The sequence below is a fragment of the Nuphar pumila genome, chromosome 12 (assembly GCF_984573655.1).
Source record: "Nuphar pumila chromosome 12, dmNupPumi1.hap1.1, whole genome shotgun sequence".
NCBI lineage: Eukaryota > Viridiplantae > Streptophyta > Magnoliopsida > Nymphaeales > Nymphaeaceae > Nuphar > Nuphar pumila.
The window spans coordinates 29,984,925-30,008,121 of NC_143260.1; the positions used below are offsets into that span (position 1 = coordinate 29,984,925).

The following is a 23,197-nucleotide window of genomic DNA, read 5'->3' on the forward strand; positions in this document are numbered from 1 at the left end:
ATTAGGCTTTTTTTTATTTGATTAGATTTTTTTTTATTTAGTGCTTTGAATCAAATTTTTTAAGTTAGGGTTTTTTATAATTAATTTGAATAGGGTTTTATTTTATTTGATTATATTTTTTTATTTAGGGCTTTGAATCAAAAATTTTAAATTAGGGTTTTTATAGTTAATTTGATTAAATTCTTTTTGTTTGATTTTCTTTGATTAGGGCTTTGAATCAAATTTTTTAAGTTAGGTTTTTTTATAGTTAACTTGATTAGGGTTTTCTTTGATTTGATTAGATTTTTTTATTTAAGGCTTTGAATCAAAAAATTTAAATTAAGGTTTTTACAGTTAATCTGATTAAAAAAAAATTGTTGATTTTCTTTGATTAGGGCTTTGAATCAAATTTTTTAAATTAGGCTTTTTTTTAGTTAATTTCATTAGGGTTTTCTTTAATTCAATTAGAGTTTTTTTCTTGATTTTTTATGATTAGGACTTTGAATCGAGTTTTTTTAATTAAGGCTTTTTATAGTTAATTTGATTAGGGCTATTTTTTTTCTTTGATTAAGGTTTGAATTAAGTCTTTTTATAGTTAATTTGATTAGGGTTTTTCTTGTATTTTTATTAAGTTTTTTTTTCTTTGTTTAGAGTTTGAATTAAGACTTTTTTATTTAATTTTGTGGTTTATTTTTCTTATAGTTTAGAATTTTTTGGTTTATTTATGATTTATTTTCTTGCATTTTAAGGTTTTATGATTTAACTAGGTATGATAATTTGATTTTAGGGTTTGATATTTTTATGCTAAACTTTGATAATTAGATATAATATGATATTGATTAAATAATTTATATATAAAAAATATCAATGATTATTTTTTTAAAATTACTCAAATTTTAAATATTTATTAGTTTTTAGATGCAATCTGAGATCCGTATCCGGAGCTAAAATCCATAATGTGTTTGTTAAAACACTTGTATGATTGGACTGATTGTGTTATATGATTCCAAACTAAGTTATCCAACCCATTATCTATGTGTGTTCGTGTTGTCCTCACATATTGTAAAACAAACATTAGACATAAGTACAACTTGTTGTATAATCAAAACAAACATTAGCCTTAGTACAATTGTTACTTAATAGCCAATCTTGAATGAGCCATCAAACAAGCCTTAAGAGTGCGCTTGATTGTGCATCTCATGCATCCCTAGGGATGCTGTGGACGTGTGTCCAGGTAACGCACAACATGCTGTTTTGTTTGCACCGACCCACTCCCCTGAAACGGTGGGGATGATATAATTTTAAAAAATAAAATAAAATAAAATAAAATCCTATTCAGGATAAACTGTACAATGTGTCCCGAAAAGGACCACTGTCCTATTCATACTAAGCAAGTTGTTCTATTCTAACTTGAACAGGGAATCACACACTCGAAGGCACGTTTGAAAGCAAAACAAGTGCCCCCACCCGGAGAGAGGCCAAGACTTATTTGGCTAATTTAACCCCATGAATGGGTTCAACATGATCTATTTATGAGGAAATGCACTTTAGATTTGATGGTTAATTTTTGCTTAAAAATAATTTTTTATATTGAATTTTTGAAGCATTGTAAACAATTGAATTTTGTAGCCCTTATAAAATCTGCCTATACAACATGACCCGATGGTCAAAACATAATTTTGACTAAGCCTACCGATCATAACAAATAATAATAAAATATAAAGCAATGGATGGTTTCAAATGGAGGGTAAAACACGCTCGAGGGTAGAAAATATTTTCTCTTTACATATAGGCACCTAACATCATAGTGACAAATCTCGTTATATTTATAAAAATCTTGTGATAATATTGCGAGAAATTACTCGAAAGTTAAATATGATAATTTCTTGTGATCTTTTCAATTTCTCGAGTTTTTCATTAAAAACATAAATATCATGTTTTAAACATGATATTTATGTTTTTATCGACTATTTATCATGAAAAAATTGTGTAGTTTTTATTTTATATTTTCTTATAAAAAACATTTTATATATTTTAAATTTATTTTTTATTGCCAAGATTTTATCAAAAATGAGAGATTTAATAAAATTCAAATTCTTGCTAGTTTTTGGCTGCCGATATTTTAGAGTTTTTAACTTTTGTCACTATCCCTAACATATGTAATTTATGTAGGGTAATGTTTGCTATCCTTGTGAGTAAGGAACTCTCAGTGAAAAAATCTAATATTTTTATTTTTTTGGTTTTTTGCACATATTGTAACGCTTCAAAATTTTCAACTTTAAAAATATAGAATTTTAACTAAATTATTATTATTTTTTAATATCACATTAGATATAATTATATTTTAAAAATTCAAACAATCTCGACAGGTTACATAAATGAAATAATTGCTTGAGAGATAGAACCATCTTTAACTCACAAATTGAAAGAAATGATTTTCATTCCATATGTCTCACATAATTTGAAATATTAAATTATAAATCTCTAAATATCATCAAAACATCTCATTTATAATAAGACACACAAAAGTTTGTCCAAGATCATTAGGATTGTTAGAAAAGGATGGCTTATGGCCTCGCCACACATCGCGCCTTCTCACTGTATCATCATTAATCACCTGCGCCCCATGAAACAGGGTCAAAACTCTTATGAGCCAGTAAGTAAATTTATATAATATGCATCATGATAATTAATCAAACATTTATCATGAATATCATATCATGCTTCATGACAATAGTATAATTGCTGATAATTCATCATGTAAATCATAACATCATTAACAACATTATCATCATTAACATAGAATCTCAAATAAATAAAAATCATGGATAATCATGCAGAAGTAATAACTATGTTAGTCAGTTAGCAATATTAGAAACTTTAGTTTTGATAGGTTACACACCTTTGGGTACGTAGAGATAATTGTCATAATGCCAACTAGAGTATACTATGGTGTTCATTATGCAAATTATATATTTGCCATAGTACCTACTGAATGGATAAACAAACTCAAGCATGTGATTCATAACTAAGAGATTTTCGGTACAATGACACTACTACTATAGCAATTGAGGTATACCACTTTTGGGCAATCTCGACCTCCCTAACTCCGAGTGACTGGAGGTCCAATGACGCATTTGCTCCTTAATTCAAGTCGGTATGATATATAACTCAAACCTACATGCGATATCGTCACTTAGGGTTGTACCATTATACCCACTCTAAGGTGGACCATGGTGTGAATGAGTTACATAGGCGGTTTCATCTTTATTAGGATAATTAGTATTCCATGCTATCAGTTTACGAAGCAAATATGCTCAATAACCTTCATACTATTCTCATGGTAGTATATATGTCATGATATGGTTTTGCCCAACCCAATTCACGTACTCTAGCACCTTTAGCCTATATGAGCACCTCTCTAGTGAAGACAACAATAAGGATATTTAATGTGTGGATGTTTGCATACGAAATGAGACTTTCTCTCACAATGTATGATCACAACCCACCCAAGCTCACCATAGAACATTATCCAGCAATGCATTTCAACAGTTAATTTATTTTTCAAACAATATTCACACACAAGTTTAATGATGTTCATACATTCCTCAATGTGACATGTCTTAATATAATAAAGCTTAACATTTATATGCAAATAGATGTATCTCTACAACATGCGATATATATCATTTATGTGTAGGCTTTATATCTAATTAATTCGGGAGGCAACACTTTATGTTAAAAACATGAACATCATTATTACATGCTTTTATGCATTATATGCTACTTATGTGAGCTTATACAAATTCTTTGAATAAAGTATAAGCTTTATGTCATATGTATTTTTTTTTTATATTTTTTGTATTGCCTTTAAATTTCATCAACAATTTACATTTTGCATACACATGATCAATTGTTGTCATAAGGCACTCAACACTAGCATACACATTGCCTATGCATGTTACAACATATTGCATTTATGTCAAGCATAAGCATAAGTTAAGCATAGTTATTACATGTACTATGTCAAATTACATTTTACAAGTATGAGCATAGATAAACACGTTTTTTCTGTGAGCAATGTCATTGCAATTATCATAAGCATGAGCATAGACAAGTATGATCGTTCCATATGAAATATTATCTTGCATTTATCATAAACATATGTATAAATATGTTGATTCCATGTGCAATGCATTTATCATAAGTATGAGCATAGGCGAGTATGATCATTCCATATGCAATGTCATATTGCATATATCGTAAACATGTGTATAAATATATTGATTCCATGTGCAATGTTATATTGCATTGATCATACACGTATGCATAGCCAAAACAAGTTAATTATATGTGAATATCGTATTGCATTGATCATAAGAATATGCAAAAACATAGTAATTATCATAAGACAATTAAATTATCATTTTTGAACATTCATGTGCATGAGCATCCAATTCACTATGCACTCAATAAGATGATATTCCCACGTTCACGTGCAAAAACTTAGAATATGCGCATAAGAAAATCTTTACAAAGTAGTTTTCTTAGGTTTAGCATATATTATACTTAGACAAATGGGCTGGTATGTGCAACTATAGTATTTCATCCTATAAGCTATAATAAAATTCATTTTTGAACTAAATCAAATCTTCTTCTTCCTCCTGTTCTCTTTTTTTCCTTTGTTTTTCTCTTCTTTTTTTGTTGTTATGGTGCTGACGACTGGTCTCCCCAACCAACTTGGACTAGTTCTGGGTTAGATCAGTCAGCCAGGCCTGGTTCAGACCCTGGCTGGACCAAGCCACTCGGTTCAGCCAGTTTGAACCAGCCCAATGCAGACCACCCAAACCGGTCTGCTTTGTTCTGGGTTGGTCTAAGCCAACCCAATAGACCTAATCTGGTATGTGGCATGGTCCAGACATGGTCTGGACTCTGACTGGTTTAGACTGCCAAATGCATATATTTTTTTGTTTTGTTTTTGTTCTTTCATTCATTAAAACTTGTATAGTGGGGTACTTCACATTGGTAAATCATTTGGTGTTGCAAGCTTTTAAAGACCTAAGTCTCAAACAATGTAAGAAAAGACTATATGAAGTATATATATTTACATGTATGAAAATTTCTCTTTTTGAAACAAACCTCTTTTCTACCACTATCATGTGAGACCATTTTTTTTCTTTTATTTCTTTCTTCAAATGCTTATTCCTAATAATTCGATTATGACATGATTTTTTTAGGATTTGCAAAATAGCTATCAATTATGTTTTTATTCATAAATCATTTTGAACTATTTAACCATGAAGATCATTTTTCTCTTTGAGAACTTTATCATGTTTACCCAAATTTTTCAAAAATGCTACATATGTGGAAAATTTTTATATATTTACTTGTAAAAGTTTCATCAAACATGAGAATTTCATAAGTATGAAGAAAGAAACATAATTGGTGAGATAAACATTCATTATTTTAAGAATGATAAACAACTTAGACATAAAAATGTAAATCACTATTCTTGATTGAAACATAGTTTTGAAGTGATTAAACACCATTAGAGTTGGTGAACATCAATTTCAACCATGATATTTGTCAAAATCGTGTGTGAGTCAAGAGAGTATATACATAAGTGCAAAAATCATGGTTCAAACCATGAAAATTCCTTCTCCATACTCACATGTATTATGAAAAGCATGTTTGTAAGGTTGAGGAGATGGGGGGAGAGAGAGAGAGAGAAGAGTTTGAAAAAAAATTAAAATGCATAAAATATAAATAAACTTACCTCTCTTGTTGTTGCAAAATAGCTTGAACCGATTCACACTTTGATCTTCAACCAACAAGTTGTGTAGGATAAAGTTATTTAAGGGCACCCTACACTATATTCAAGTGGAAAAAGATGATAAAACTCTAAAATAGTGGGAGAGGGAGAGAGAAGAGAGAGAGAAGGCGCTTGGATCTCCTCTTCTTTTTGAGTGGTATTTATAGGCAAAGACTCATGATTACAATGAGATGTGTGGTTTAAATCATATGTAAGAAGATAGAATGTTGAAATTGGTTTAACCTTCTTTTCAAAAAAAAGTTCTCAAATATGACCATTGACTTTCATAATCATGTAAAGACTTTCACCAATTTGAAAACCTACAAAAATGTTATAGTTTTTTAGCTTTTCTAATTTTATTTTTTCTAAGATTTGTAGAGATTTTACCTTGTGATCCTTGTAGAATCCTATTGGCTATAAATACCAAGGTAATGATTAGGCCACCCCCCTCCTAGGTTAGCTTCTAGTGGGTTTCATTCCAACTAGTTCTAACTACTTTGTTACCTTTTTTATATATTTTATTATTTGTTAGTTTTACTATTTCTTGATTTACTCTTAGGAACCTTAATTTATGAATATTTCATATTAGTCCTTACTTTATTTTTAAAAATTCTAAATCATAATTTTTTTTTACTTTGGATCTTTTAGTTGGATCTGATCCAATTAGATTCGGTCCAAATTAGATCCAAACTCTACAATAACATTTTAATAGTATTTTTCTTAATTTAAATTCATAGTTTAGGTAATATTTCAAATGTAATTTATCACTTAAGGTTAATTAGACATAGTTTCTAATTAATTATGATTAATTATCAATTAAACATTGGTTTAATTATTCAGACTAATTAATACTTAAATTTCAAATTTAAAAAATATGAATAACCTTAATTAGCTAAGCTAAACATTAAATCAATATTTTCACAACTTAAATTTTTTACATTAAAATTTCTCTTTATTTTAATTGAAATTTCAGAAATTTTGTGGGTCTTGCGTGTATGACCCTCCATATGAGATTTTATTAAGTTTAGTAGAAATTGACCTTTGGATCTTGTTTTTTCTAAAGTATGTCTCATTTTATGAGGATTGAAAAATTAACGACCTAAAATATACCAAATTTTTAAACCTAAAAAAATATAGTTTTATGTCTCAATTCCTACTACTTTAACCATGTTGAACACATCCATAAGGTCAAATTTAGTCAAAACAACCTCACCTACGAGTTCCAATTAAGGAGTTCCTTTCCCACCAGCAAATGGTATCACATTTATGCATAACCTAAGGTTACCTGAAACATGTTTATCGGGAATCCGTTTATGAAATGAAAGACACAACATTTGGCAAACGCCAAAAAAAATCATGGGAATCACGTTTCTCATGCATTTCCCCCATATTTTTCATGTGTTTCCCTTTCGTGGGATACATATCTTTCATTTTTTACTTTACTAATTTATTATATTACTTTTTCTTAAAAGTTTTTCATGTTTCTCAGTTTGTTTCCTGGTTTGTTTCTCATTTTTCGTTTCACATGTGCTTGAAAAACCGCGTTTCCCTTTTTACCTTTCTCAAGATGTTTTCTGTTTCTGTTTCCCTCTATCAACATTCAAATAACCACATTAGTTGTTAAATATTTAGATAAACACCTACTTTTTAAAAAATACTGAGCGCTTGAGTTACTTTTTATATCACCTACAGTTCACTGTTTGAAAACAACACCCTTAACCATTTCATTTAAGTTATTGAATGTTACTGTTTTTTCTTAAGAAGAATAAGATTTAATAAATAGCAGCAAGAAAGAAATATACAGGTTAGCCAGAAGACAAGGAGTCATCAATAAAAAATCAGAAGCTTACAATTTATAGTATTAGATATCATCCAGGTTGAGTGACTTCCAATACACCGAGTCGCACCAAAGACCCTATCTGAATCCTTTCAATTAAACTTCCACTTGCATAAACAACAGAATTGTCTTGGCATGGCAGGTTTCTTCTTTCTCCTAAAAATTCTGTTGTTTCTTTCTTCCCAAACTCTCCACCAAGCAAGCAGATATTATAAACCACCACCTCTAGACTTTCTTCCACTTGCATGAGAACTTGGTCAACGAAGGCCCAGTTATCAATTGCATTTTAACATTCCGCCACATAAGAAAGAAAATCTCTTGAAAATAGGAGCAGAACCGGAGCAAATGATCAGCAGTTTTATTGTAATTTTTACATAGACAACATCTGTTAGCTAAATTGATTCCAATCTTCTGCAGGGCAGGCAGTACTCTTGAGTGTTTATCTTCCCGGCTGCAGAACCCAAAGCAAAAAATGACCCTCTAGGAGAAGGTCCTTTACAACAAATAGTTTTATCTACCATGTTCATTACATGCCATATATAGCAAGAAGCAGCAGAAAAACAACCATATTTGTCGATAAAATTGGACCAAGGCATCTCCTCAGTGGCAATACGCCACCACCATTTACATAACAAAGCAATATTTAGTAACGATAGCCTCTATCCACCGGGGATGAAACCAATTTCTAATTAAATAATGATTTCGAAGGAGCATGGCCATCCCAAAGAAAACATCTGAATTAACTTTTTTTTTTATTCTCTTTTCAACCTTCTTTGGTATATAAAACAAAGCCAACTGATGCAAATGCATACAATTTAATACATGCTTAATGAGAATCGCCCTCAGCCAGCTTTGATAAAAAAAGGTCTCTCCCAAGATTGTTTTTTCGAAAGCACTTTCTCCTCGAGTGAAATCCAGATTTGCATGCACAATTTTAAGGCCTAAGTGATCTATTGGAAGAAAACTTGAAACCCGACGCTCAAAAACAATTTCAGCAAAGACAATATTTTCACACAACTAACTTGCATTTGTCCTCATTAATTTGTAGGCTAGAAATTACTTCAAAAATCTGCAACAACGACCAAATTCTTGTCATTTGGGACGGAATCGCAATGCCAAAAATCAATATATCATCAGCATATTGGAGTAAACAACACCCCTCAAGGCCGGGAAGATTAAGATGATCAAGAAAATTTGGCTGCGTTGCTTTCCTGAAAAAGAGAATTAAGAGCCTCACCAACAACATTAAATAGGAGGGGCGAAAATTAAGTGCACATAAATAGGACAGCCTTGACGTAGGCCACATTCCATTTTGTAACTACAATTAAGTGCACATAAATCATTTTGGAGAGTAAAAGTAACACAATTGACCAACCAAGCAATTTCTGAAAGTTTGAGGTGTTTTTCTTTAAATATTAAAAACATGAAGCATCTAGAAGTAAACTCTCACCATACATTAGGTGTGCCTATCTCTAAATCGATGTCTCTTCCTTTTTCTTTCCCTCCCTTTTACAAGTGAAATCATACTTGACTTCCTAAAAATGTTTGGGAGCCTTTAGTATCATAGTATGAGAAAGATCTTAGGTGTATACAGAAAGCAGTTGCAACCTTTTACTAAAGTTAATGCAATGCTTTTCTCACCATGTAACTGTTGTAACTCCACTTTTTCTTTTCTAAGTTTTCCTTCACCAAGCTTTTGTGTTTTCCTGTCCCAAGGGGGTTGGCGCAGTGGGGTGTGGTCTTGGCTGCTAGACGAGCAGTCAAGGTTCGATTCATTCACATGGGCGTCACCAAGCCAACCCCTAGCATAGGCCCCCGGGGCAGGGGTCCTAGCCTCAAAGTTTTAGGTTGCTGGCATGATGACCGTAACTATGGAAGGCCGAGCCAGCGCGATCAGGTCTTCGCGGTGGGTGCGGTTTATTTGGGTTATAAATCCAAAAAAATAACTTGTGTTTCCTCATTAGTCAAATCCAAAAAAGGCCTAAATGCTTCATGTACCCTTTGGGATGTCATGTTGGAGGCCTACACGTCATACATTATACTTGCCATCTAGTTTCCTAAAAAAACTCCAATTCCTTTTCTTCTCAAAGGAGTTGAAAAGACTAGAAACGTGTGTCTTTATCTTGGTGTATTTTGCTTCTTGTGGAGGTTGAGAAAGTTAAGTTGGATTATGCTCACTTCCTCACATGGCCCACACTATCAGGGATGACCCAACACCACGGTGAGAAATATCAGCTCATATATTTTCAAATATCATGAAAAAAATGTGATATTTTGGTTACTATTTTAAACAGCCCAAATATCACACTATTTTTAAGGTAATGTGATAATATCATTTTAATGAAAATATCACAATTTCATCTCAATATTTATATTTTTAATTACCAACTATTATGCAAGAAAAAATTGGCTGTCGTATATATATATATATATATATATATATATATATATATAGAGAGAGAGAGAGAGAGAGAGAGAGAGATCAACATTACTTAAAAGTGAAACTCAACAAAGCGTTGAGTCCCACAAACACAAACACAACAACACAACATGGAAACACCATTTACACAAAAAACAGAAAAAATCGAACACAAAACAGAAAACTCATCAAAGACCACAAACATCTAGATGAGGATCGGTTGGAGGCAGGTCTTCGAGATATATACGTAAGATAGCATACACATCACCAAGACCCTATGAGTCAAACAATTAAGGTTGAACGGAACATCCCGAAAAGTAGCATCATTTTTTGCCATCCATATGAACCACCACACTGTAAATAACCAAACTCTCCAAATAGTCCACTTCTTTTCGCATCTAATTATAGTCGGGCCGAGGATAAGATCTAACGCAAAGCAGCCCTCCTGCACAACAACTGATGGAGCCCTCCAAGTTTTAGAAAACAATTCCCGAAACACTTCACAGGACCAAAAAAGATGTTGTGTGGTTTCTTCAGTCTGTCGACAAAGCACACACCAACTAGGAAACTGAAACCCCATCCTCTTGATATTGTTATGGGTTTGTATCCGATCATGAAGAATCAACCAAGTCAATACCTTGGTCCTCGGAGGTGGTCCCTTCACCCATTAAACATGTTTGGGGATCCAGCCTGGACCTGGAGGTAAAAGAGAACGGTAGACCTTGTGGACTTGGAAAACTCCCGCAATTGAGACTGCCCATTGAAGCCAAGATATGTCTACCCCCACGTCCAAATCCCTGTCAAGAAACAAGCTCAATGCCCTAAACCACATTTTTCTTAAACGCGATGTGTATGGTCCACGAGCCCCCCGATGAACAACAAGTGAATCGATTAGACCATATTTCAGTTGAAGGAAGTTTGCATATGCATCCTGTGAAGTATGAGCCAACCAACATTGATTCACAACCAATGCCACACTCCTTTTACGCAAAGCAAAAATTCCTAAGCCAGCCATAGTCCTTGGCATAACGATGGAGTCCCATCCCACCAAGTGCCTCTTATAAGGTCCATTATACCACTTCACAAAAAACTGGACATGACGCGCTTAAGTTGTTGCTCAACGTTGACTGACATGACACAAACCAACATGAAGAATTCCGGAATTGCTAACAAAACATGTATGATCAAAGTAATTATGCTTGCAAAAGACAAATATCTGGCACGCCAAGACTGGAGGTTAAGACACACCTTGTCAACAACTGGTGCACATGATGTTTTAGAGGTTGGCTTGACTTGTAGGGGTAGCCCCAAGTACTTAATCGGCAACGGCCCTAAAGCGCAGTTGAATTTTTTTTCCGTCGTGTTTTGACTGGTCGGATCGCCATTCAGAAGTGTGACCAAACACTTATTTTCATTGAGCTTCAGCCCGGACAAAGCTAAAAAAAACATGATAATAAGCTTTACGTAGATCATTTATTGCAGTGAAGCCCTTTCGAAGACTAGCATATCGTATGCATATTGTATAATATGCCCAGAAAAACCTTGGATATCCAACGATTGTATAAAGCCCCTTATATACGCACGTCTAAGAACCACTGCAAGTCCTTTTGCCACTGTATTAAACAAAAGCGGAGATAACAGACATCTCTATCGTAGGCCGCGCCGCAATGAAAACTGCTCACCCTTTATCCCGTTAATGGACACCATGACTTGTGCATTGGTAAGGAACTCTGACACCCATCTGAAAAAATGACTGTTGAATCTCATGTGATTCACCACTTGCAAAAGAAAAGGCCAGTACACAGAATCACATGCTTTATTAAAGTCAAGCTTCAACACGAAGTAAGGAGTATGACTCACGTGCAAGGAATGAATGACCTCTGAAGCCGATATATATGCTTGTTGAACTCTCCTATTTGGAATAAAAACAAACTGAAAATCAGAAAATAGATTAGATGCCACCAATTTTAGTTTTGATGCTAAGACCTTTGTGACTATATGATACAAGGCTCCCATTATGGAAATGGGACGGAAGCGCATAATATCTGTGGCGATGCTTTCTTTTGGAATAAGGGAGATCAAACTGACATGACACTGCCTAGGCAGTCTAGAGTTACGATGAAACTCATCAAACACTGTACACAAATCACTCTTCACTACTCTCCAAAAAACTTTGAAAAAATCTACAGGGAAACCATCTACTCTCGGTGCCTTCCAACCCGACAAATCTTTAATTGTGTTCATGATTTCTGCTTCTGAAAACCTACATTGCAAGGTTAAGACCTGATCTGGTTGAAGAGAAGGAAATAACTCATGCCCAATATTACCTTCAGTATTTGGCAGAATAGAATAAAGCTTCTCGAAATAGTTAGAGATCACCTTCTCATCGAACAAACATCAGACAATCAAGGAGCGTTCGATTTTGTTTAATTGAGGACATTACCTTGTACACACACGTGGTGACTTCCTCCCAGATGGTCTTCTGTTGCCTCTGACTGTCTGGAACAAGGCCTTGCTCGACATCAGCGGCCAAGTCATCCCCTCTGTGGCGTACTATCAACTGCCACCATCAGCACAATCTTCCTGCAAATGGATGATGTTCATCAATGTCAATGAGTTATTCTTCTCACCATTGTGGGCAAACCTCACTAGCTCTAGAAACATGCTTAGAGTGATGATTTTTGCCACTACCCAAGGCTGCCGAAATCACGAAGATTCAGGCGAGGGGTAGAGAAGCATCAGAGGAGGCGGGGAGGGCAGAGCAATAATAGAGTCAGGCCTAATGTCTGTCTTGTAATTATGCATAAAAACCTATAAATTAACTGAAAATTAAGTTACATTGTGCCCAATGAATTAACCATAATTAAATATTTCTTTGGTCTTGCCCAAACAGCATAACTAATCGCCATTGGTATGCATGCATGTTCAATCCATGTATGATCATACTTCCCTTATTGGACTTCCATGGAGCACTGGGAAATACAAGAACTCATCCAACTTAAACTAATTCTGGATTCGATTTCGCTACTTGAAGACTACAAACTGTACAAATAATCAGTTGACTAGGCTATGAACTTGCTGACATCAAATTCAAACAAAATAGCAGTAATCTAGTTGTTTCTTCTGAACTACTTTGTTTAAGAACAGAATTCTTCTGTTGTATTGGTGATTTCTGCCAATATGTTTTGACAATAGTGAAGGGGGCAAGGGAGGGACGAAGGAAAGGGTGTTCATAGGTTCCAGTATCAAAGAAAGGGGCGGAGTGGGCGAGCGGCGATGAAAGGGTTGAAGGGGGCGGGGAGGGCGGGAGGATCAATAGAGGGGGCATGGTGTTGACCATATTTGGCAACCTAGGTAGCCATGCACCCTCTTCATGCATGGACTCATGCGTTAAGCCAGAGAGAAGGGCCCTCTCTCTGCTTAACACATGGGTTGCCCTTATCTGGGCATATCCAAAATCAATTTAGAAATAGATTTTATAATTGTTTTCTGAAATCCAAAATGTTTAATCTTTATTTCTCACGGATATTGATTCGTATGGCTTTAATAGGGCATTTATGGGTAGGGAAACGATTACCCAAGGAGGGTGCATAAATTCCCCTAACCTGCATGCAAAAGGATCATCCGATAAAAAAGGATTAAACCCCCTTGATAGGGGGTTGTTTCCCTATTCTCTTCTCTATCCCTATCTGCACTCACTTCATCTCTCTATGCATATATTGACGATCTTACAATATCCAACAGTAGTATAAGAGCCTTACCGGTGTGCATAGAGTTTCCGACAGCAGTGCAGTCTCCTTGATACTATCGATCACTGCCCATTGCCAATTGCTCAAACTCAACCATTACAACAAAAAAAATAGCGATTAAAAGGTTGGTACCTAGTTCTTCTTGTTTGATCCTGTCATTGGAAAACCATATTCTGGTAACCGGTTTTCAGGTGCAAAGAAAAAATATATATAATATAAAAATATAGGAAACACGTGAACAAAAAACCCTTCTCGACTTCATCGAAAAAAACTAGATTCTTTCCTTGTCGAAAAAATAAAAATAAAAAATAAAAAAGTGAAAGTTTTACCTAGGATATTCAAAATCCAACACTCACCAAAAAATACCCCTAAGTTTGTCGCTCGTTAGACGATCAAGATGGCCGAGTTGGTCTAAGGTGCCAGTTTCAGGTACTGGTCCGAAAGGGCATGGGTTCAAATCCCATTCTTGAAATGAATTTTCGTCGATCCCAATTGTTTTGGGATGAAGACGTAGTTGTTGTTGTTGTTGTTGTTGTAGACGATCTTCATATCCGACGACATGTTTTTTTAGGGAAGGGCATATATGACCTCTGTCGGCCACCGATCAACTCCGACTGCCTTGAGGACGTTGTCAGGGTTACAGGAAGTGGTGGAGATAAACCCCTCCATCGGCCATCCTTCAAGACTGGACTTGCTTGCTAAGGTTTGAGAAAGGTCGAGAAATTCTTTAGATATTTTTCTTTGAGTAATTTTATGGTATTGTCCTTAATCTTTTTTATTAATTCCTTCTTGTTAAATAGAATTACATAATTGTCCTTGTACTATTATATTAATTCCTTTTTGTTAAAGAGAATTACTTGGTTACCCCTGCTCTTTCTAGTTAATTTTGCATGTGCCTCGTATTTTTCAGAATAAGGGTTTTGTTTATGAAAAATTTCGAAAACATGCTTGTTCTTTGAAAAATATCCAAAACAAGGTTGTAGTTTTTGTCTTTTTAGAACAGCCTCCAAACTTTCTAAAATTTTTAAAAACCATCAAAACTTTTGTAATTAACTTAGAAAGTACTATTTTTTTCTGTTTCAGGGTTCTATTTTGTATTTTTACTCAAAACCTATTTTGACTTTTTAGAAATTGTAGAAAAGTGGTTATTTTGTGTTGTTTGCCTCTTAGAGACTTATTTTGATAAAATAAAGTCAAAACTTGATTGTTTTTTAGATTTTTGATAAATGCATGATTAATTATTGATTAAATTCTAAAAATTTAATAGTATTGTACTCAAAATCATATTGAACACCTAATTTGTTGCACAGATTATAAGAAATATCTTTTTATGTGAAAGTTTTTTTTTTTTTTTGATATCATGGAATGCTTGATAATGAGCATGATATCTTAAACAATCATGATTAATGTTGTGCTATTTAACTTATTCTTCAATGTTGGATATTTGCTTATCATTTTTGCCAACATAAAATAAAAAAATAACTAGTAGGGTGTGCGCTACTGAATTAGCAAAAATTGATAAACTAAATGATATAAACTCACATATGGAAGAGGAGGATTCCTCTCCGCTTTAACTCTAGAAGGCATCGAGAATGTCTTAAACATAGAGATGCATGACTCTGGGGTAGTTGCAGCAGAGGAAAGTAAAAATGCATACATTAAATACAAGAAGGAAAATGTATTGGCTACTATCATGCTCACGTATATGGAAGACAAGCTCATTAGGGTATTCAAGGATTATCCCATTGCTAAATCCTTGTTTAAGGCTATATCCACTAAGTATGACACTACCTTTGAAACTCACATTTAGTTGCTCTTAGAGCAATATAATTTATGCAAAATGTAAGAGAGTGGCAATGTAGTTGATCACATGAACAAGATGCTTGTAATGTCAAAAGACTTAGCAATAGTTGAAAATATAATCTTAGATCGAATGCAAATATCAACCATCTTTAATAGCCTACCATCTTCATGGAGGATAGTTACAACTGCTCTTAGGCTAAACTCTAAGAATCTGACCCTGGAAGAACTACCCACTCAATTGAAAATTGAGAAATAATACATGCAATAAGATAAGAAGAGTGCATTACATTTCGTTAGAGATACTCTCAGTCATAGCTATAGACCTCCTAGGCGCCCCCCAATTTAACCATTTAAAATTTTTGGCAAATTTGATAAGAAAAATGGTTCAACATTCCGCAAGCCACAAGGAGCCACCTCTCAGGTCAAGTGCTTTAAGTGTAGAAAACTTGAGCACTTCAATAGGGATTGCCAAAGTTACCAAAACAAGAACAACAACAATAATAAGAACAAGAATGACAGAGAAAAAGAAGAATCATGACATAATTTGCGTGATATCAGAATGCTTGTATGTGGACAAAGAACTTTATGAATTGTGGGTGGACTCGAGAGCAATGAATCACATTGTCAAGAGCAAGAAAGGGTAGTGGAGATAATGGAACACCAACCTGAGGAACATCAGGTGTATATAAAAAATAACACCTACTTTGATGTTATGGGTGTTTGAACTTATCACATTGAATTTTTTGAAAGTAATGTCTTATTGACTGATGTCTTGTTTGTGCCATCCATGAGATAAAATCTCACTCCAGAAGCTCACAAAAATCATGATAAAGCAAAAAATCTCACTCCAGAACCCAGAAAACCAACCGAATAACTTAGAATCCCACTTACAAACCAGAACACAATGATATCGACGTGAAAATTTCCACGAAAGATTAGAAAAGAAACTCCAGAAGCTCATAGAATATCAAATTACACAGAAAAGAAGGAAATTTCACAAAAAGTTACCTCTTCTCTACTTCCTTGCTCCAGAACCTTCCGATAAACCTCCTGCTTATAGTTTCTCTGAGTTTGTTCCCTTTACAATGCAGTCACGAATTTGAGCGCCCGTCCGCCCAAGGGAAATGCGAGAAACTGGTGGTGCGCCAGCATCACCGCGTAGTCTTGAAGTCGCGCCCACAGGACGGGGCTGATCGGCAGCACCACCACCTAGATCATGCACCCGCCCTCGATGCTCATGTCTGGCTCCATCGGACGGTCCTGGAGCTCGCCGCCCTTTCCCCTCTGTATCTTCCGACGCTGCTTCGACGAGGCCACATGCGGGGAAAGGAAAAAGAGAAGAAGGAGGAGAAGAAGGGAAAGAGGCAGAGGCGGTGGTGGTTATGACGATAGCACCCGACTCCGACCGACTGCGGATGGGGAAGGGGAGGAGGCATCACGGTGGGGTAATTAGAGAGAGAGAAAGGGAGGGAGAATTTAGCGCCTTGGATGGGTAGTTTTTATCGAAAATGAGAGACGGATTTGCGACAAAATTTTTTTGTCGGAAAAGTCATCGCTACTCTCTGTCGCATCGCTACGTTGCAAGGTAGTTTGTGACGGAATTTGTCCGTTGCTAATCCATTGCTAATTAGCGATGGATTTCGCGATGCAATTTTTTCCATCGTTAATCCCGCCTTTAATTTCAATTTTAGCGACAATTGGTTTTCTCTAGCTAATCCATCACAAATATGCAATGGAATTTTTTTGTCGCAATTTTTTGTCGCTAATTCACGTTTTTCTTGTGGTGATATTTAGACATTTGAAAGAAAAACAAATTATAATTGAGTTTTTAAGTAGATAATTTAGAACTGATTGAATATTCTAATGCTATGCAGAGGTGATAGTAAATCCACTTTTGAATATGTTTTTCTCCTTGGAGGAGATGCAATTTTTTAGTTATGTAAGAAACAAAGTTATATAGCTCAGCATACCTATGAAGTTGAGTATGTTGCCTGCAATACAACTGCCACCTTTGTCATTTAGATAAGTCACTTCATCAGCGATTTAAAGCTAGATATAACTAATGGGCCAGTACCAATTTACTATGACAATCAAGCCGCTATCACTCTTATGAAGAGTGAAGCCGATAGTTCAAAAGACAAACACATAATGGTGAAATATCATTATGTTCATGACATGATTGAGAAGAATGAGATTACACTCTGAATAATTGTTTTCAAAACATGTATCCAATATAAGATTAAGATATATATAATTGAGATATCTAGCCAGATGGGTAAAATAGTAAATAAATCATAGTTAAAACTTTGGATGCTAATATAACACTTCAATAGTGAGAGGACAAATCGTGCATCATGATTTGGTTCACATGGTCAAGTGGGAGATGTTGGCCATATTTGACAACCTAGGTGGTCATGCGCCCTCTTCATGCATGGACTCATGCGTTAAGCTAGAGAGAAGGACCCTTTCTTTGTTTAACACATGGGTTGTCCTTATTTGGGAATATCTAAAATCAATTTAGAAATAGATTTTATAACTCTTTTTTGGAAAGCCAAAGGTTTAATCTTTATTTTTCATAGATATCGATCTACATGACATTAATAGGGCATTCATGGGCAAGGAAACAACTACCCAAAGGAGGTGTATAAATCCCCATGCCTTGCATACAAAGGGATCATCCAATAAAAAAAGATTAAACCCCCTTGGTAGCAAAGGGATCATCCAATAAAAAAGGATTAAACCCCTTAATAGCAGGTTGTTTCCCTATTCTCTTCTCTCTCCATCTCTTTGCACTCTCTTTATCTCCCTGCACATATCAGGTCAATCATACAATATCCAACATGAGGAAGGGGGTTTGTAGGTTTTAATATTGAAAAAGGGGGCGAAGGGGGCAAAGGACGAAGGGGGCAGGGAGGGTGGGAGGAGCGACAAAGGGAGAAGAGAGTGTTGACTGTCCAATTTTATAAAATCTGATGTCCAATGGGAGTATCATCTTCTCTCTCTCTCTCTCTCTATATATATATATATATACACACACAAAAAAAAATGATTAGTTGAGCATAGAACAATAGACAAAGAGAGAGAGAGAGTTTATCTAATGTTAATTTTTTTTTAAACTTTAGTAGCATTAAATTAATTAAAATTATGAAACATCTTTGAAGTAATTACATTTTTTCAAATAAGTAGTTGCATTTTGGTGTACAATGAGTCTTTTGTTTTATTGAGATAAAAAAAGTCAAAAGCTATTATTAATTAAAAAGGTGGAGTGAAATTAAGTAGGTTGAATTTAAAAAGTTTAAAAAGTAAACAAGGACTTTTTAGCCTCAAAATGTAATAACATTTTCAAAAGTGTCATTGCTTTTAAAGACATTTTGATCATTTCAATTTATTGATCCGAAACCCCAAGATCCAATGCCCAGTCAAGGGGGTCTTCCAAGTTAAAGTGGAGCCCTAGGAGGTGATGTGACAGGCAGATCTACATGGAGAAGAGGCAATGAACATATGTCATCTTCCTATTCAAGCTAAGGAGGAAGGTATGGGTCCCACGGTTGTAACACATGGCACATTAGAAGAGCTCCCTACAAGGAGAACAACTTTTATGAGTGAAAACACTTGACATCAAGAGGAAAAAAAATGAAGGAATGAGGCTACATGGGAGATAGCCAAAGTCAAACGACGAGGGTCCATAAGTTGGGGCATTTTTAGAACAAAGACACCAAGAATAAAGGAAAGTGAGGGGCACCACCTACTTTCCAAAAAGAGGGGTGGGACACCCCCTCTCCTTCATTCTTTCTATTTTGTGTTGGGTCCAACATTTATCTAGTTTTTATTTTATTTAAGTAGGGTTTTTAACAACTTAGTTAGATCTTTAAAATTTGGTTAGGGAGAGACCCTAGTCAGGCTAATTGACCCCCTCTTTAGTCTAGTTTTGACTATGAGTTAGGATTTTGTTTTAACAGTTAGAGGGTGTATGAGAATTTAGGTTAAATTTTATATTTTGGATTGGAGCTGGACCCAGACCCAGACCAAACACTATAAATAGAAGTCTTGGGTCACCTTTTGATAATATTGAATTTTGGATTTGGCTCTCTCTCTCTCTCTATATATATATAGATATATATATAAATGTTTTTCTCTATCTCTCTCCTTTCTTTTTTCTTTCTCTCCTCTCTCCTTTCTCTCCTTCTATGATCTCTTTCTGATTCATGTGAAGATCAGACCCCCAAGGGTTGGTCATTCACCTCCGTCAAAAGGGCCAAGCTTTCTCGATGTCTTGATTGTGTTGTCTTGCTTTCCATCGAACTCTTCAGCATTGTTGCATTGCAGATCATATGCCAGAGTTGCAGAACATGGGAGACACCATACAAACCTGCTACAGGCTTCTCAGATACTCCTAGGACTCTTTTATAGCCTTAGCTTTATTTTCTCATAATTTTGAGAACCCAAAAACCAAAACTACACCTTACTAGAAACTCGATTTGTCCATTTTGCCTAAACTGAGCTCCCTTGACCTCCTGCAGCTTATCCCTTTGTCCACCACATGTCCCAAACCTCCCTCCACGTTCCTAGACCTCTCTATAGCCCCTAGACTAGGTCCTACTAGTTTTGGACTTTGAACCACCTTTGATTTTCCAACCGAGCCCAAATATCCCATCCATTTGCAGCCCTATTCACAAGTCACCCATACAAGATGAGGGAAGCCCTTGTGGGCTTTTGTAGGCCCAGAACATGAATGCCATGATAATTTTGCAAAACTTATTTTCAGACTAGGAGTACATGGTCATTTCTTGCATGATTATGCCATGTGTACCACCAACCAGTAAATGAAAAAAGAAAAATAATGGTAGAAGCCTATAGAATGGATGACAAATGTGACCAAGTGATGAACTACTATAGATTTAAGGCCAATTATGCAACCTTAAAACAAAAACTGATGCGCACCTTTGCCTAGAGGACTCAGATCTCAAGAAAAGCTTCGAATAAAACAAAGTTTAGACTTGATTCTTATCTCAATTTTTTTTAATAGAAAGTTGTTGTTAGGTAGACCGCCCCTACCAGTTATACAACCATACCATTTAGGGTTCAAACTTGCAACATCCGAACACAAGGTTCACACTCCTGCCAGAAAAGTGGAGCCCTGTGTCAAATATATTTTTTCGGATATGAATCTTTTATGTAAAATCCAAATATGAATTCAATCTAAAACGGATCGGTTTTAGCTTGTTTTGCTCTATTTTTTTTCTGGATTCAGTATTACCACATGTATTTTGTATTTGGATCCAATCTAACATCCTCGGATTGTTTGAATTTTGGATTCACACCTAACAGGATCCAGCCCAAATCCAACCTGATTGCACCCTACTTGTGAATCTCAGTAAGTTGAAAGGATGTCACAAGTTCAAAACTCAAGGGTGTGCATCCCTTACCCCCGAGACTAAAGATGGGTGTACTCCCTATTAGGCAAGGAGAAGCTAGGGGTTTTACACTGAGCTTGCAGGTGAATAAGATGGTTTTCGTTGGCCATTGGAAAAAAAAAAACATGTATAAATGTTTTGAATGACCAACTGATATTGTGAAAAGATAAGGCAACCTTCCACATTGAACATTATTGTTAGACTCGTCACCAAGACTAATAGCTGTCATAGAATATAATATATGATATAACCAATATTTTAAATCAACTATTTTTTTAAATATTTATTAGTTGGTAAGCTACTCATAGTACACTGCAAAAGCCAATGCCTCCGTGATTTTTTGCTTTTAGGGCACATTTGAAAGCGAGAAAAACTTTGATAGGAAAAGAAAGTTTTGCCTATGAGAAGTTTTAATATGATAACTTTTCTAAATGAAAAGTTCTCTTGTTTGTGTAGCATGAGAAAAATTTGCCCGGATCATCGATGGGTGGTGGCGATGGTGGTGGATAATGTGGTGGTGATGAGACGGGTAGTGGGGAGTATAAATCACAATTTTCTCTTGGTAGAAATCACAATTTTACATCACTTTTCCTACATCTTTCTCGCTTCCAAACGTGCCCTCATGGTTAGGACTCGTGTGACAATGAGCAGGTCAATTGCATTATTATAGGTAGAGAGGATGTTGTCATTCACCTACTCGAATCAAGTACTATGATGAAGCACCTTGATGTTAGAGGCGATCTATCCACTTGATTTGAAGAATGACACTACCATCACCCGTTATCAAACATATAAGTGATTACAACATTCATCATCATGCCTTGTTTGATCTACATGTCTATAGCCTTTTAGTTATAGGTTTTTATTCTTTCTTGTTCATAGTTATAAGTCACATAATAGTTTCTCATATCTTCATTTTCATCGAAAAAAAAAAGTTGGTTTGATAAAAATAAAAAAGGCAGATATGGATGTTATTCTGAAAATATTTTAATTTTATTATTTAGATTAAAATATCAAGGAAGCACACCAATCCATCTGTAATTTAGTGGTTAGACTTTACTGCGGTGACTATTATAGGGGAGGTCATGTAGAAAAATAGTTGGATGCCGAGACGATAAAAAGCTTAATACTTCCCTTTATTACTTAATGAAAAGGTTGTATTAATCAAAACTCTAATCATGACGTCCCCTCTTTTCCAAGGAACAACAAACTATTCTATTCTTATAGAGTAAAGAGACACACTTTCACATCATTTCAGCATTTTCTTAATTTAAAATAAAATGGTTGGGAAGAGGAAAGGTTCTTTATAAATGGACTCACTGGAGACAGAGTGGGGCCTATAGCTTAGAGGGCTTGAGTACTATTTATCGATAATAATGACATATTGTATGCCTAGTCTGAATCAGCATATTTGTGTTTTGCTCCCATTCATAAATTGCATGAAACACAATTATTTTATTTAGCAAATTTTTACTTGCTATTTTTTTTCTTTTTTAAAGTTTTAAATTTATTTATTTTGTAATTTAGTTTTTGACACATTAAATAGAGGAAAATATTTCTTACTAGTTAGTAACAAATGATAAAGCAATTGATTCAGTTGCAATAAAGGTCGGAGGTCATTATATCAATAAAAAATGGCTGTGGTATGTCAACAAATTGGTTCATTATAGTACAAATTAATTTTTGAATCTTTCTACCATTCTCTCCTGCCGCCTGGAATGGCCATTCTTTCTCCAAGGACTTTGTGGGGGTCTTGGTCCTTAGCTATGGTCCAAGACCTTTGCTTGGCTTATACAGTTGCATGGTGGAACACTTAGAAAGAGAGGAAAATGTGTATGTTTTCACTACCCCTGAGTCTTTTAGGTGTCTCCTCTTAGTAGACATCTTATACCAGGTCAGGAACCGCTGGGGAATCGAAGACATGACTTGGTTACAACCTTTGTTTCGAACCAATTCTTCTGATTGTCCAGCTTTATTGATTGAGTCCTCCTCAACATAATTTCTGTACTCTTTTCTTTACTGATTAATTAATTTTTCTTTCCCCCCCAAAAAAAATCTTTCTACCTCAGCAAAAGAACCAAGGTGAGTAATCATCCTATGTTGTGGATGATATGACACTAAGTATGTCATATTGCATTTAGCTTGCATTAACATGCCTTGATATTGCCAGAGACAACTGCTTTG

General features: G+C 35.0%; 1 non-coding gene across 1 annotated transcript; it reads left to right on the forward strand.

Moving 5' to 3' along the window:
* Positions 1–14,187: 14,187 nt before the first annotated feature.
* On the forward strand, positions 14,188–14,268 carry TRNAL-CAG (transfer RNA leucine (anticodon CAG)). The gene has a single exon. It is a non-coding gene; the product is annotated as a tRNA-Leu (tRNA).
* The last annotated feature ends 8,929 nt before the right edge of the window (positions 14,269–23,197 follow it).